Genomic DNA, 16,835 nt, shown 5'->3' on the forward strand with positions numbered 1-16,835 from the left:
GTTATTTAAGTCAGAGTGCCTTGTTACATCTTGAAGAGGTCGGTCAAGAGGTTAGCCAAGAGGTCATCTAATAGGTCATCTAATAGGTCAGCCAAGAGGTCAGGTGAACCATTCGAGCAAGCGGAAAAATTGGTCCTTAGTCCCTAATTAATGGTTTACGAACAGGTCGCAAGTCTTCCCATTAACTCTCAGCGCCCATTTCTCCCCATTCCCAGCTCCCCATTCCCACCCCCAATTCACAAGGAATGTGAAGATGACCTGTGCCAAGCCTGGTGCTATTTTTTTTAGTAAATTGGTAGTTTAAGCCCCATTAAGCTTGGGGCTTAATTTTAAGAATAGATACATGTGTCGACCTGTCGATCCAATAGCTCCATGTCTATTAAGGAACATGTGTTTGAATCCTTAATCACAGATTCTTTCAAGAGAAAAGTAGATAGTTTTTCTTCGAGTGCCGGACCAGCCGAGCTGCGGTGGATATGTGGGCCTGCGGGCCGCTCCAAGCAACAGCCTGGTGGACCAAACTCTCACAAGTCAAGCCTGGCCTCGGGCCGGGCTTGGGGAGTAGAAGAACTCCCAGAACCCCATCAACCAGGTATATGTGGGCCTGCGGGCCGCTCCAAGCAACAGCCTGGTGGATCAAACTCTCACAAGTCAAGCCTGGCCTCGGGCCGGGCTTGGGCAGTAGAAGAACTCAGAGAACCCCATCAACCAGGTACCAAGCAGGCATTCGTAGGCGAATCCCAACATTCTTTGCTAAGATCTATTTGCTATCTTGATATCTTAAGATATCTCAAGATATCAAGATATCTCAAGATATCAAGATATCAAGATATCAAAAGATCTCAAGATATCAAGATATCTCAAGATATCAAGATATCTCAAGATATCAAGATATCTCAAGATATCAAGATATCTCAAGATATCAAGACATCTCAAGATATCTCAAGATAAGGACAGCTTGTGTTCAACAAATTAATGACGTTTTTTTCTTCTAAATATTGATCAACTTTATTTTTTTTATTTATTGATCAACAATATTTTTTCTTGAGAATAGTGATTAACTGTTTTTTTCCACACACATTCCCTTAAAGCAGCCCGTAGCAGCTGTCTAACTCCCAGGTACCTATTTACTGCTAGGTTGAACAGGAGCATCAGGGTGAAAGAAACTCTGCCCGTTTGTTTCCGCCTCCGCCTGGAATCGAACCCGGAACCTCAGGATTACGAATCCCGAGTGCTGTCCACTCAGCCGTCAGGCCTCCTAATGGCTTAATCTAGTTTCCCCACAGTAGAACATATTAAGATAATTCCTTCAATCAACACCACAACACCACAATCAACCCCCACCACAATCCAACCCCACCACAATCAATCCCCCACCACAATCAGCCCCCACCACAATCCACCTCACCACAATCAACCCCCACCACAATCAACCCCCACCACAATCCACCTCACCACAATCAACCCCCACCACAATCAACCCCCACCACAATCCACCCCACCACAATCCACCCCACCACAATCCACCCCACCACAATCAACCCCCACCACAATCAACCCCCACCACAATCAACCCCCACCACAATCCACCTCACCACAATCAACCCCCACCACAATCCACCCCACCACAATCCACTCCCACCACAATCCACCTCACCACTATCAACCCCCACCACAATACTCCCCACCACAATCCACCCCACCACAATCCACCCCACCACAATCCACCCCCACCACAATCAACCCCCACCACAATCCACCCCACCACAATCCACCCCCACCACAATCAACCACCACTACAATCAACCCCCACCACAATCCACCCCCACCACAATCCACCCCCACCACAATCAACCCCCACCACAATCCACCCCCACCACAATCCACCCCCACCACAATCCACCCCCACCACAATCCACCCCCACCACAATCAACCCCCACCACAATCCACCCCACCACAATCCACCCCCACCACAATCAACCCCCACCACAATCAACCCCCACCACAATCCACCCCCACCACAATCAACCCCCACCACAATCAACCCCCACCACAATCCACCCCCACCACAATCCACCCCACCACAATCCACCCCCACCACAATCAACCCCCACCACAATCAACCCCCACCACAATCCACCCCCACCACAATCCACCCCACCACAATCCACCCCCACCACAATCAACCCCCACCACAATCAACCCCCACCACAATCCACCCCCACCACAATCAACCCCCACCACAATCAACCCCCACCACAATCCACCCCCACCACAATCCACCCCACCACAATCCACCCCCACCACAATCAACCCCCACCACAATCAACCCCCACCACAATCCACCCCCACCACAATCCACCCCACCACAATCCACCCCCACCACAATCAACCCCCACCACAATCAACCCCCACCACAATCCACCTCACCACAATCAACCCCCACCACAATCCACTCCTAGGTGGCACTTTAGGTGAATATAGAACCTTTCCATTCCTCGTTTCCTGGAGTTGTGTATTGAATTTATGCCAATAATAACAGTCTGATTGATCCATTATTGATTTTGCATGAATTATTGCACTTCTGTATTGCTCCATTATCTCATTTTTTTTGCGACAAAAACAGTCAGGGTCTGATGGGCGCTGGAAAATTCGAATTTGCAAAGTGAGTTTAGAGCTCTGATAGGCACGGAGTCCCCAATGGTTTAGCTGTTAATGGAATTGTGTTTATTGAGCGTGTGTCGTTGTATCGGGGTTCCTTGATCGCCTCTAACTCCGTTTATTTGAGTATGTTCGGGTTGTCGGGGTTTTTGTTTGTGGGTTTGTTGTTATTTTTGTTTGAAATCTTCTTTTTTTTTGGTGTTTTTTTTCAGTTATTTGTCTATTTGTCTCCTCTCTCTCTCTCTCTCTCTCTCTCTCTCTCTCTCTCTCTCTCTCTCTCTCTCTCTCTCTCTCTCTCTCTCTCTCTCTCTCTCTCTCTCTCTCTCTCTCTCTTTCTCTCTCTCTTTCTCTCTCTCTCTCTCTCTCTCTCTCTCTCTCTCTCTCTCTCTCTTTCTCTCTCTCTCTCTCTCTCTCTCTCTCTCTCTCTCTCTCTCTCTCTCTCTCTCTCTCTCTCTCTCTCTCTCTCTCTCTCTACTTGTTCCTTTCTTCTCTATTTCCCTTTCGTCATTAAGCAGTTATTGGTTCCTGCCTCTGTTCCTCTGATCATCGGTTTATACCTCTCTCTTCCCTCATATACCCTTTACCCTGTTGGTCCTCTGTTATCACCCATTTTCTCATCTCCCTTCATTTCTTCCTCCTCTCATTTCACTCCCCTTCTCTTGACCTTTCAATCACCTTTGGCTCATTCCACATTATTCATTTGCTCCTTTTGTGTCCTTTCTACCAGCTTGGGTGAGAGCCTGTCCCTCTGGTATCCGGATATAAGAGCCAGGTGCCTCTGGTATCCGAATATAAGAGCCAGCTGCCTCTGGTATCCGGATATAAGAGCCAGGTGCCTCTGGTATCCGAATATAAGAGCCAGCTGCCTCTGGTATCCGGACATCACCACCCCCTTTCCCGTCTTCAATTCTACTCCTTCCCCCCCCCCCCAATCCACCCCCCCCTCCTTAGAGTACAGTGATTGCACTGCGCTCCATTATTTATGAGGCGGGGCCCCAGAGCCGCACCCCAACTTCCGCCAACTCGTTTACACAGCCTCAAAAGTTTCCATATAAAACCTGCAATATTTTCCGCCTGGGACCAGTGGAAGTTGGGGGTGGGGGGGTTGGGGTTGGGGGTGGGGGGGTTGGTGGGGCTCCTTCACATGGTGGGGGGGGGCTCCTTCACATGGTGGGGGGGGGCTCCTTCACATGGTGGGGGGGGGCCACGAAGGTGGATTCCTTGATAGATAAAGATGGTTCAAGATTTCATTATTTATCATCATTTTCTACCACAGACTTAGCCAGACATTTACAATGCTAACCAGCATGTTTACATTTTCTTCAGTCACCCCCTGCTGTGTACTCACCTGCTGGGGTGGAGTACACAGTAAGTACACAGGAATAACGAATTGAGTACAATCTGATGAGTGTAAGGGAGGTAAATGAGTATTTTCTGGCCATATTTGGCCAAACTAGGCCAGATTTGCTGGCTGACAGAAAATGTGAGGTGAATAGAAAATGGGTTGATTGATAGAAAGTGGGGAAGAAGAGAAGGCTTTAGAGGCTAACTTTAAGATTTGGCTTTTAATAGTCCAAAATCGTCTTAATTCTTTACCCATGAAGAGCAATAGCTAAAAGGAGGGGTCCCAGGAGCTGAAGCACCTTCCCCACAACCACAAATGATTAAGAAATATAAGAACGTGAAATAATATGGAGGTAATTGTTAATTAAAAGATAAGTTGAGATGAGAACGAGGTTTCTGTTTCAGTAATCAGAGTTCCCATTCAGGTGTGGATGAGACACGGGTATACATGTGTCTCTTTGGATACCTGTTGCCAGTCAGGTATACACACCGGGACCCAGGCTACACTTGCCGGGGTGTACAGGAACAGTCAACACACACACACACACACACACACACACACACACACACACACACACACACACACACACACACACACACACACACACACACACACACTTTCTAACAGTTGAGAGGCGGGACTAAAGAGCCAAAGCTCAACCCCCGCATGATCAACTAGGTGAGCACACACACACACACACACACACACACACACACACACACACACACACACACACACACACACACACACACACACACACACACACTTTCTAACAGTTGAGAGGCGGGACTAAAGAGCCAAAGCTCAACCCCCGCATGATCAACTAGGTGAGCACACACACACACACACACACACACACACACACACACACACACACACACACACACACACACACACACACACACACACACACACACACCCACACACACCCACACACACACACCCAAAAACAGCCTGTCCATCAAGCTTACCCTAACAACATTAACTAGTTTTACTTCAATATCGTCATCGTTATCAAAATAATATTAGCGGAAACCCTATCAACGCGATATCCAGCAGTGCGGTTTTCCCATTCCACAGGACCTGGAGGCCAGATAAATCACATTACTTGGCTATATTCTGCCTATATCTAGACTTGGACCACCAGGGGATAACACACACCCACCCCCACTCCACCTCTCTCGCCATCAATTCAATTGCTATAAATTAAAATTTAATGGGAATTCTTTCTTTCCCCAAAATTTTTTTATTTATTTATTTTTTTCCCCTCACTTTCCATCTTTCGGGAGTGTGGGACGGAAGGATTGCTTTGATTGGAAATGCCTGGAATCTAAATCCAATCTGGGGTCTCAAATGCATCTTGTTTAGACTATCGGATTGGGGATGGGTGCTTAGACTACCGGATTGGGGGTTGGTGCTTAGAGTACCGGATTGGGGAATTGGTGCTTAGACTACCGGATTGGGGGTTTGGTGCTCAGACTTCCGGATTGGGGGGATTGGTACACTCACTTAGGTTATGTAAGGTTATCTAAGCCGCCACTGACTAAACTTTATATATTGTTACGACAGAGAAGTGGTCGTATATTGGCTTGTTAAGCATGAGGAGGTCGTATGTTGGGGTTGTTAAGCTTGTGGAGGTCGTATGTTGGGGTTGTTAAGCTTGTGGAGGTCGTATGTTGGGGTTGTTAAGCTTGTGGAGGTCGTATATTGGGGTTGTTAAGCTTGTGGAGGTCGTATATTGGCTTGTTAAGCATGTGGAGGTCGTATGTTGGGGTTGTTAAGCTTGTGGAGGTCGTATGTTGGGGTTGTTAAGCTTGTGGAGGTCGTATGTTGGGGTTGTTAAGCATGTCGAGGTCGTATGTTGGGGTTGTTAAGCTTGTGGAGATCGTATATTGGCTTGTTAAGCATGTGGAGGTCGTATGTTGGGGTTGTTAAGCATGTGGAGGTCGTATGTTGGGGTTGTTAAGCTTGTGGATGTCGTATATTGGCTTGTTAAGCATGTGGAGGTCGTATATTGGCTTGTTAAGCATGTGGAGGTCGTATATTGGCTTGTTAAGCATGTGGAGGTCGTATGTTGGGGTTGTTAAGCTTGTGGAGATCGTATCTTGGGTTGTTAAGCTTGTGGAGGTCGTATGTTGGGGTTGTTAAGCTTGTGGATGTCGTATATTGGCTTGTTAAGCATGTGGAGGTCGTATGTTGGGGTTGTTAAGCTTGTAGAGGTCGTATCTAGGGTTGTTAACCCAATTGTGGTCATGTTGCCTTGTCAGGCTTGGTAGAGAAACACAGAAGAGAGAGAGAGAGAGAGAGAGAGAGAGAGAGAGAGAGAGAGAGAGAGAGAGAGAGAGAGAGAGAGATATCTGTATTAAACAGCTTATGAGCCTTGAAACTTCGCCACTCAAGGTAATCGTTCTTACAGACAACTTCTTAGAGCTTAGGACCTCATAAACTATTTAATACTCCCTGACCAGGTCGCCATGATTGAGGAAATATGGTCAGGTTTCGTACAAGGACCAACAGTTGGCTTGACGGCTGAGTGGACAGCGCTCGGGATTCGTAGTCCTGAGGTTCGGGCTTCGATCCCCGGTGGAGGCGGAAACAAATGGGCAGACTTTTTTTTTCATCGTGATGGCCCCTGTTCACCTAGCAGTAAATAGGTACCTGGGAGTTAGACAGCTGCTACGAGCTGCTTCCTGGGGATGTGTAACAAAAAGGAGGCCTGGTCGAGGACCGGGCCGCGGGGACACTAAGCCCCGAAATCATCTCAAGATAACCTCAAGATAACCGCAAGATAACCCCCTTTCCCCCCAAGGCCCAGCCAGCGTCCATACCTGCAGCTCAGACATACAACCTTGTATTATCACGCTTTGCATTGCAACTGCTATACAAGCAGGATTTAATACAATACAATACAATACAATACAATTTTATTTAGGTAAGGTACATACATACAATAAATATTTACAAGGATTGTTTAACTTATAGGTAGAGCTAGTACATACAATGCCTAAAGCCACTATTACGCAAAGCGTTTCGGGCATGAATACGTAATGTAATATAAAATGTAATACAGAATATGATTCTATTCATGTACAATCAATAGTGATTATGATTCAGTAGATGTACAATTAATTATTGATTCAATTGATGTACAATCAGAAGAGATTATAATTCAATAGATTTACAATCAATAGAGAATATAATTCAATAGATTTCCAATCAATTGGGAATATGAATCAGTAACTGTACAATCAAAAATAAAGGTTAATGATCAAGATAAGATGACCTGATTATATTAAACAGGACCAGAAAATGTCAATATCTGGCCAAATAATATATTTAACAATTCTAACATTACATAAGACTGGCATAAAATCTATAAGAGAGAGATTGTGTGTGTGCGAGGCTAGAGGACAGACGTTTGAGGCTAGCCTCACTAAACGTTGCAAGATTAATGGCTATTATACCAGGGGGTGTCATATAGGGGGGGCTAGGGTCGGCCCAGTGGCCCCAATATACCTCTGCCATCACGAAATCGATTGATGTGAAATGTTCGGGGCAGAATCCATAGACTTTAACACCAGTTTGAAATGTTCAGGGTGGAGTCCATAGACTTTTTCACTAGTTTAAATACACATATAAATGAAATTAACATGTTCAGACAGTCCACCAGGGCATTGCGGTGGACTCGAAGCAATGATCTTGGAGGAGACGGGGAGGATACGTGTCCAGCAAGATGGGCAGGGGGGGGGGGTATAGGGGGATTCCTGGTCCCCTGGGCGACCCGGGCACTGCCGGGTGCTTCATCTCGTATAAGTATATGGTCGTGAATGCTAGGGGGGATAGTAAGCAACTCAACAATTCAGTTTTATTCAGTGCTGTCCTAGCAACTCAAATATTTTACTAGGGCTTTGCCTAGCAGGCAATATGTCTGCTGTGGACTGTCCTAGCAGGCAGGATGTCTGCTGTGGCCTGTCCTAGCAGGCAGGATGTCTGCTGTGGCCTGTCCTAGCAGGCAGGATGTCTGCTGTGGCCTGTCCTAGCAGGCAGGATGTCTGCTGTGGCCTGTGCTAGCAGGCAGGATGTCTGCTGTGGCCTGTCCTAGCAGGCAGGATGTCTGCTGTGGCCTGTCCTAGCAGGCAGGATGTCTGCTGTGGACTGTCCTAGCAGGCAATATGTCTGCTGTGGACTGTCCTAGCAGGCAGGATGTCTGCTGTGGACTGTCCTAGCAGGCAGGATGTCTGCCGTGGACTGTCCTAGCAGGCAGGATGTCTGCTGTGGCCTGTCCTAGCAGGCAGGATGTCTGCTGTGGACTGTCCTAGCAACTAAAATGTCTTTGTATTATCAAGAGAAATGGACACGAGAATATAGAGTGGCTAATTAACTAAGTTGATTACAGTTAGTTCCTATGAGAACGCTGAACCGGTTGTGCCCTCCTGTGGTGATGATACCGAATTTATCTCCATTTATACTCCAGCCCAATTTCAGGCTTGCCAGCCCTACTTTCAGGCTTGCCAGCCCTACTTTTAGACTTGCCAGCCCTACTTTCAGGCTTGCCAGCCCTACTTTTAGGCTTGCCAGCCCTACTTTCAGGCTTGCCAGCCCTACTTTCAGGCTTGGCAGCCCTACGTAGTTTCAGGCTTGCCAGCCCTACTTTAAGGCTTGGCAGACCTATTGTCAGGCTTGGCAGCCCTACTTTCAGGCTTGCCAGACCTACTTTCAGGCTTGCCAGACCTACTTTCAGGCTTGGCAGCCCTACTTTCAGGCTTGACAGCCCTACTTTCAGGCTTGCCAGACCTACTTTCAGACTTGGCAGCCCTACTTTCAGGCTTGGCAGCCCTACTTTCAGGCTTGACAGCCCTACTTTCAGACTTGGCAGCCCTACTTTTAGGCTTGCCAGCCCTACTTTCAGGCTTGGCAGACCTATTGTCAGGCTTGGCAGCCCTACTTTCAGGCTTGCCAGACCTACTTTCAGGCTTGCCAGACCTACTTTCAGGCTTGGCAGCCCTACTTTCAGGCTTGGCAGCCCTACTTTCAGGCTTGCCAGACCTACTTTCAGACTTGGCAGCCCTACTTTCAGGCTTGGCAGCCCTACTTTCAGGCTTGACAGCCCTACTTTCAGACTTGGCAGCCCTACTTTCAGGCTTGGCAGCCCTACTTTCAGACTTGGCAGCCCTACTTTCAGGCTTGGCAGCCCTACTTTCAGACTTGGCAGCCCTACTTTCAGGCTTGACAGCCCTACTTTCAGGCTTGGCAGCCCTACTTTCAAACTTGGCAGCCCTACTTTCAGGCTTGGCAGCCCTACTTTCAGGCTTGCCAGACCTACTTTCAGGCTTGCCAACCTATTAAAAGCCGAACTATCCCCTCCACCACCATCCCACCCCCCCACACACCCTCAAATATATATATAACCTAACTACCCAATCACACTCTTATCAAACTACCATTAGTAATCGACTTGTATTATTTGCAGGTAACGTCTGTAAATGGTTAAGGCAGCGTCTGGGATGCTCCCGGACGCAGGTTCGAATCCTCGTGACGGCCCTTGTGGATTTGTTCATTTCCAGGTAAGTTTGGGGACACGCTTCGGAGCTCTGCCGGCCTCAGGTAAGGTTGTCTGGGCCTCGAGGGTAAGTGTATCCTTCAAGGGCGACTCCAAAGCGAGCTTGGGGGCCAGATTCACGAAGCAGTTACGCAAGCACTTCTACGGACCTGGGGCCAGATTCACGCAGCAGTTACGCAAGCACTTACGAACGTGTACATCTTTCCTCAATCTTTGACGGCTTTGGTTACATTTATTAAACAGTTTACAAGCATGAAAACTTGCCAATCAACTGTTGTTATTGTTATAAACAGCCTCCTGGTGCTTCGGAGCTCATTAACTGTTTAATAATTGTAAACAAAGCCGCCAAAGATTGAGAAAAGATGGACAGGTTCGTAAGTGCTTGTGTAACTGCTTCGTGAGTCTGGCCCCAGGTTCGTAAGTGCTTGGATAACTGCTTCGTGAATCTGGCCCCGGGTTCGTAAGAGCTTGCGTAACTGCTTCGTGAATCTGGCCCCAGGTTCGTAAGTGCTTGGGTAACTGCTTCGTGAATCTGGCCCCGGGTTCGTAAGAGCTTGCGTAACTGCTTCGTGAATCTGGACCCAGGTTCGTAAGTGCTTGGGTAACTGCTTCGTGAATCTGGCCCCAGGTTCGTAAGTGCTTGGGTAACTGCTTCGTGAATCTGGCCCCAGGTTCGTAAGTGCTTGGGTAACTGCTTCGTGAATCTGGCCCCAGGTTCGTAAGTGCTTGCGTAACAGCTTCGTGAATCTGGCCCCAGGTTCGTAAGTGCTTGCGTAACTGCTTCGTGAATCTGGCCCCAGGTTCTGTAACTTTTTACTGTAATACTTTTATCAAGCCTTAAGATAAATAGGTTTCGTTTTAATATTTTTTAATATATTTCTGTTTTTATTTTAGTTGTAAAGCGATGTTTAGACAGTTTGATAAAGATTTAATTATTAATTAATTATTAAAAAATTAATGATTTTATGACTGATTTGGGGTATATTGGGACACTTTTAGTGTCCTTCATCTTCATTCCTCCCTTCACCACTTCCTTCACCACTTCCTTCACTCACGATTCCATCACCATACCTCTGGGTTTTGGTGTGAGAGTGAAAGTCTGAATTTCTCCAATTACTCAGAATTCAGTTCAATTTTACATGTGGAGCCGGTCGGCCGAGCGGACAGCACACTGGACTTGTGATCCTGTGGTCCTGGGTTCGATCCCAGGCGCCGGCGAGAAACAATGGGCAGAGTTTCTTTCACCCTATGTCCCTGTTACCTAGCAGTAAAATAGGTACCTGGGTGTTAGTCAGCTGTCGCGGGCTGCTTCCTGGGGGTGGAGGCCTGGTCGAGGACCGGGCCGCGGGGACACTAAAAAGCCCCTAAATTATCTCAAGATAACCTCAAGATAGGACCGAGCAATAACCGTAATTACAACTAATAACTACACATTTTACATATTTACAAGCGAGACTGGTCGAAATATATACTTTAAAATAAGAAACTTGAATGAGGTTGGAGATTTTAAACCGGATCAAGCAACCTGTCCTCACATGAAATGTATATGAAATAGAATGGCCAAGGCTGGAGATCAGATGCTAAGGGCTAGTCTCACTCAACTTTACAGGATTACTGGTGGTTATATATGGAGTGTCAAAGGAGGGAGGGTTGGCCCCTATAAACACACGAATCCGGAAGATATAAAATTCACAGCACCTGAGTCCATAGAAATTAGCATTTGTTTCAATATTAGTTTATTTAGAGGTCATAGAAAACTGTATTGCATAACATGCATAAATATGTATGTATGTGCATGTTATGCATCAGACAGTCCATGTATAATATGATTGGACTGTATGATTAGCAGACAGTCCAACAAGACTTGGTCAAAGACTTGAGATGAGCCTTCTTGCATCTCTCTCTCTCTCTCTCTCTCTCTCTCTCTCTCTCTCTCTCTCTCTCTCTCTCTCTCTCTCTCTCTCTCTCTCTCTCTCTCTCTCTCTCTCTCTGGTATTTACCCATGGCCAGGCGGTTGGAATATTATAATAATATATTCAGGGGGAGACGTCTCTGACCAAGGAGGACGTAGCAAAAAACTCTGAAACTATTTTCCATTTTCTATCACGGGGGGTCACTTGAATATTATAACAAATGCCTCTTTTCACCTGTTCATCTTTGCTAACTAAAATATTCAGGGAAAATTAGTATAAACGTGTACATGACAAGGACAGAGTAACTGTCCAAGGAACCAATCAGAGAGAGAGAGAGAGAGAGAGAGAGAGAGAGAGAGAGAGAGAGAGAGAGAGAGAGAGAGAGAGAGAGAGAGATAGAGGAAGACAAAATGTGTAGAGAGATAAAGAACGGGAGGTAGGAGAGTTGTGATGATGGATTTTTGGGGTTGACAAGTCGTATGCAGACGGCCCGGGCAGAGGAGCCAACCAGGGCCCCCTGTGTTTACAAACTATTGTTGCTCACATTGAGGTGTGTTGAGGCGCGGGCGCTGGTTGGCGCCAAGCGCCATGTTCTTTACCAAACGCGCGCCATTGTCGGGCTAACTGAATCAAAATTTTCACTCAAATTTTTCGCCGTGAATTTTTACCCCCTTGGATCATTTTGCCAGCTGGCCGCTCGCTCTAGGCTCAGCCTGTTCTTTGATCTCAGCTCTGTGGCTGGGTGCTGGCAACTTGGCTCAGTAGTTGAGTTTATACACATAATGAGTGTTAATCAATTGATTACCCAACTGTGATTTCAAATCACGTGACCCGTTGCAGCTAATGGCGGGAAGCGATACGTGGCGCATTATTGGTCGAGAATATGACGATTTAAAACCGCCAACCAATCAGAGCGATATCAGTTGACTCCTCGTATGGCCCCTCATTGGCTCCCACAGGTGACTCCGTTCATACACCTCAGTTTGAAATTGAACTGTCAACTTGGCAGCCATATTGGAAGGACGGTTGAACAAGATGAAGACTCTTGTTCAGTAAGGCTACTGAGACCAGAGGGAGCGGCTAGGAGAAGCTAGGAGAAGCTAGGAGCGGCTGGGTTCTCTGTCTCATGCTGGGTGTTGTGTTCCATTTCAGTCATTTCTTGCACACATCATTACGGCTCTTGTGTTCTCTGTCTATCTTCATTCCATTAGCCATTTGCCTTCTTTATTACGTGTGTGTCTCACTTCCTTTATCTTTCAGGGCCATCGTATGTGAGGGCTCGTCTTGTGGGTTATGTCTCTCTCACTCTCTCTCTCTCTCTCTCTCTCTCTCTCTCTCTCTCTCTCTCTCTCTCTCTCTCTCTCTCTCTCTCTCTCTCTCTCTCTCTCTCTCTCTCTCTCTCTCTCTCTCTCCCTCTCTCTCTCTCTCTCTCTCTCTCTCTCTCTCTCTCTCTCTCTCTCTCTCTCTCTCTCTCTCTCTCTCTCTCTCTCTCTCTCTCTCTCTCTCTCTCTCTCTTCCACTTTTTCGTCCTCTGGTTCTTCCTCGACGAGCTTCTTAACCTGTCACGGCCAGTGTGGGCCGGCACATCTCACCTCTCCTGGGGTCCTGGTCTGAGGTAATGCTATCTCCTTTGGGAGTCTTAAACCGCATCTCATCACCTCCAGCAAGGCCTCCACCGCCTCCTTAGAACCAACCTGGAGACCAAGGTTATGCGATGAAAGGCTGGAAGAAACAATGGATGACATTTTGGTCAATTTAAAAGGGGGTTAAACAAAAAATGGAGGAATTACGTGGCTAAATCAGTGTGACCACACAAGCTCACCATGATTGGCAAAGGAAGCTACAGAACCTTTTTGACACTTATTAGCTAAAAAAAATAATAATAAAATGCTTAGGACAGTAAATCTCCTGAAGGCCAGAAAGTAAATCCCATGATAAATCCCTCCACACAAAGGGGAGGAAATTATTAGGGGAAAGCACCAAGTCATTACGACTATATAGCACTGGGAAGGGGTCAGGATAAGGATTTGGGATGGGACGGTGGGAAAGGAATGGTGCCACAACCACTTGTGGACGGTCGGAGATTGAACGCCGACCTCCATGAAGCGAGGCCGTCGCTCTACCGTCCACCCCCAAGGGGAAAGATACCTCCTTATCTGTAAAAGATATCTACACCTCTCTCATGATCACTACAGAAAAAAGAGAGATATTTGGGAGTAGATACAATTTTAACAACACCAACAGAGGCACACACAGGCAGGGTGACATCAGCGGCATATGCGACGCTGACAAATATAAAAACATCGTTTAGAAACGCAAATCAGGACTTCTTGAAGGCAATCTACACAACATACATTAGACCAATACCGGAAAATGCAGTACCGGCCATGGAACCCGCTCTTTGTGAAGAATAAAACCAAAGATGAAAAACTATAGAGCTTTTTAACATAATCGGGAGCTATAGAGCTAAGAGGATTTAGCTTAGAAGGTAGACTAATTGAACAGTGGAGACATGATCACAATATACAAGGTACTGATGGAAATGGACAAGGCTGACAAGTACAACCTCTTCAAATTTTAAGAAAGTACGACCCATCTGGAAGCAGGAAACGCAAATGAGCCGACGGAATTTAAGGAAATACTCGTATCCTGTACAGGCGCTCAACTAGTGGAATGAAGAAGAGAAAACTGAGAAAAGAAGTTGTAAAAGCCACCTCCATTCACACAACTTTAAGGCCAGATTCGACAAAGAATTTGTACATCAGAATGTTATAAGCTAAGGCCACTCCACCTGCCACACTCAGCCACCGAATCACTCAGCAGCTGACCGAATCATTCAGCAGCTGACCGAATCATTCAGCAGCTGATCGAATCATTCAGCAGCTGACCGAACCACTCAGCAGCTGACCGAACCACTCAAAACTGACCGAATCACTCAGCAGCTGACCGAACCATTCAGCAGCTGACCGAATCACTCAGCAGCTGACCGAACCATTCAGCAGCTGACCGAATCACTCAGCAGCTGACCGAACCACTCAGCAGCTGACCGAATCACTCAGCAGCTGACCGAATCACTCAGCAGCTGACCGAATCATTCAGCAGCTGACCGAATCACTCAAAACTGACCGAATCACTCAGCAACTGACCGAATCACTCAGCAGCTGACCGAACCACTCAGCAGCTGACCGAACCACTCAAAACTGACCGAATCACTCAGCAGCTGACCGAACCATTCAGCAGCTGACCGAATCACTCAGCAGCTGACCGAACCATTCAGCATCTGACCGAATCACTCAGCAGCTGACCGAATCATTCAGCAGCTGACCGAATCATTCAGCAGCTGACCGAATCATTCAGCAGCTGACCGAATCACTCAAAACTGACCGAATCACTCAGCAACTGACCGAATCACTCAGCAGCTGACCGAACCACTCAGCAGCTGACCGAACCACTCAAAACTGACCGAATCACTCAGCAGCTGACCGAACCATTCAGCAGCTGACCGAATCACTCAGCAGCTGACCGAACCATTCAGCAGCTGACCGAATCACTCAGCAGCTGACCGAATCATTCAGCAGCTGACCGAATCACTCAGCAGCTGACCGAATCATTCAGCAGCTGACCGAATCACCAAATACGAGGACCAGGCTGTTGAAGAATGGATTGTTGTTGTTTTATATCCAGCTATTGGGAACATAACATCCCAAGTAGCACGGGCTATGGTGATCCCGAAATGGACTTTGGGATTCCACTGGAGAGTGGAATCCACTGCATGAGTACCAGCGCCTGAAGCCGTCGGCTCCAGGATGTAATCTAATGGTCTCTCTCTCTCTCTCTTTTTAGGTCTCTCGTCTCTCATTTATGAGAACGCGAGGGGAAAATGAGGAAGAAATATGAGGGGAATACGCAGCTCAAAGGGAAAGGAAATGACTAGTAGATGTGACTCCTAAACTGGTGTTTGTTATACGGGTGTTGACTTAAAATATGTAATGTGGGATGTTTTGGGAGTGGCTGGGTGTGGCTGGGTGTGGCTGGGTGTGGCTGGGTGTGGCTGGGAGTGGCTGGGAGTGGCTGGGTGTGGCTGGGAGTGGCTGGGTGTGGCTGGGAGTGGCTGGGTGTGGCTGGGTGTGGCTGGGAGTGGCTGGGTGTGGCTGGGAGTGGCTGGGTGTGGCTGGGAGTGGCTGGGTGTGGCTGGGTGTGGCTGGGTGTGGCTGGGAGTGGCTGGGTGTGGCTGGGAGTGGCTGGGTGTGGCTGAGAAGAGCAGGTAAAAGAGAACTTGAGACGGGATTGGAGGAAGAGGCATTCACAGCTGGCTTTGGTCGCTGGGTTAATGTGTTAACGTGAGAGTAGGTTCACCCCCCATCCCTTCCCTTCCCACTGGAAGGGAGTTAACCTCTCCCTCTCTCTCTCTCCCCTCCCTCACCTCTCTCCCTCACTCCACAGAGCTGTTCCGTATGCCCCAACAGCACCTCCAAGTTCATTTCATTACGACAGTCCTACAGGGAGTAAGGACGGCTGTTAGCGGTGCAGGGGAAGCAGTAATTCACACGCGAGCTACCAACAATATCATTCACCAATGGCTCCTAAAAAGAGCTTTTTTAATGCAGGAAATAAGAGAAAAACTCATAGAAATTCATCTCATTCGAAGGGTATGAGTTTGTACTGATTTTTAAGGGTGTATTAAGATGCAATCGATACACAAAAGTGTACCGCATTTCTCGGCAACCCGTTCTCGCAAATTCGTAAAGTCAATATTGACTTATTAACTATGTGCATAGGTGATATACTAAACATAATAGATACCCTTAAAAAGATTCATAGAAAACACCGACCTTACCTAACCTTGTTAGTATCTTAAGATAAGCATCTTATTGCTTCGTAATTACAATTATTACTTAACCTATACCTATTATAGGTTAGGTAATAATTGTAATTACGAAGCAATAAGATGCTTATCTTAAGATACTAACAAGGTTAGGTAAGGTCGGTGTTTTCTATGAATTTTTTTAAGGGTATCTATTATGTTAAGTATGTCACCTATGCACATATTTAATAAGTCAATATTGACTTATTAAATTTGCGAGAACGGGTTGTTCTCGTGTATATATACTTTGAGTTTACTTATGTTTTTGGAGTATACTTAGACCAGAGTACACTTAAACGTTGGTTTGGGAATCAATTGTGATCTTAGTAGCTCTCCAGAGGGTGATTTGGGGAGAATCTTGGTAGCAAACCAAGAAATTGGTGGCTAAGAAAATTGATTTTAGTGTCTGTGAGAAGTGAGGTATTGACTTCTTGATGGGTGTGCTAGGAACGTCATAGTATCCCCTCGGTCGAATAATATTGATCCTGGTT

General features: G+C 46.8%; 1 protein-coding gene across 5 annotated transcripts in view; it reads left to right on the forward strand.

Annotated features, from left to right (window-relative positions):
* The window catches only part of LOC123747159 (uncharacterized), a 471,756-nt gene that overhangs the window by 398,279 nt on the left and 56,642 nt on the right, over positions 1 to 16,835 (forward strand). Inside the window, exon 1 of one of the 5 annotated variants that reach the window (XR_011224892.1) lies at positions 9,434 to 9,571. The exons of the other annotated variants lie outside the window; for them this stretch is intronic. The gene's annotated coding sequence lies outside the window, so the exon portion shown is untranslated. Of the gene's footprint in view, positions 1 to 9,433; positions 9,572 to 16,835 lie in introns of those variants that run through there. 5 annotated transcript variants of the gene reach the window in all.

The sequence above is a fragment of the Procambarus clarkii genome, chromosome 77 (assembly GCF_040958095.1).
Source record: "Procambarus clarkii isolate CNS0578487 chromosome 77, FALCON_Pclarkii_2.0, whole genome shotgun sequence".
Taxonomy (NCBI): domain Eukaryota; kingdom Metazoa; phylum Arthropoda; class Malacostraca; order Decapoda; family Cambaridae; genus Procambarus; species Procambarus clarkii.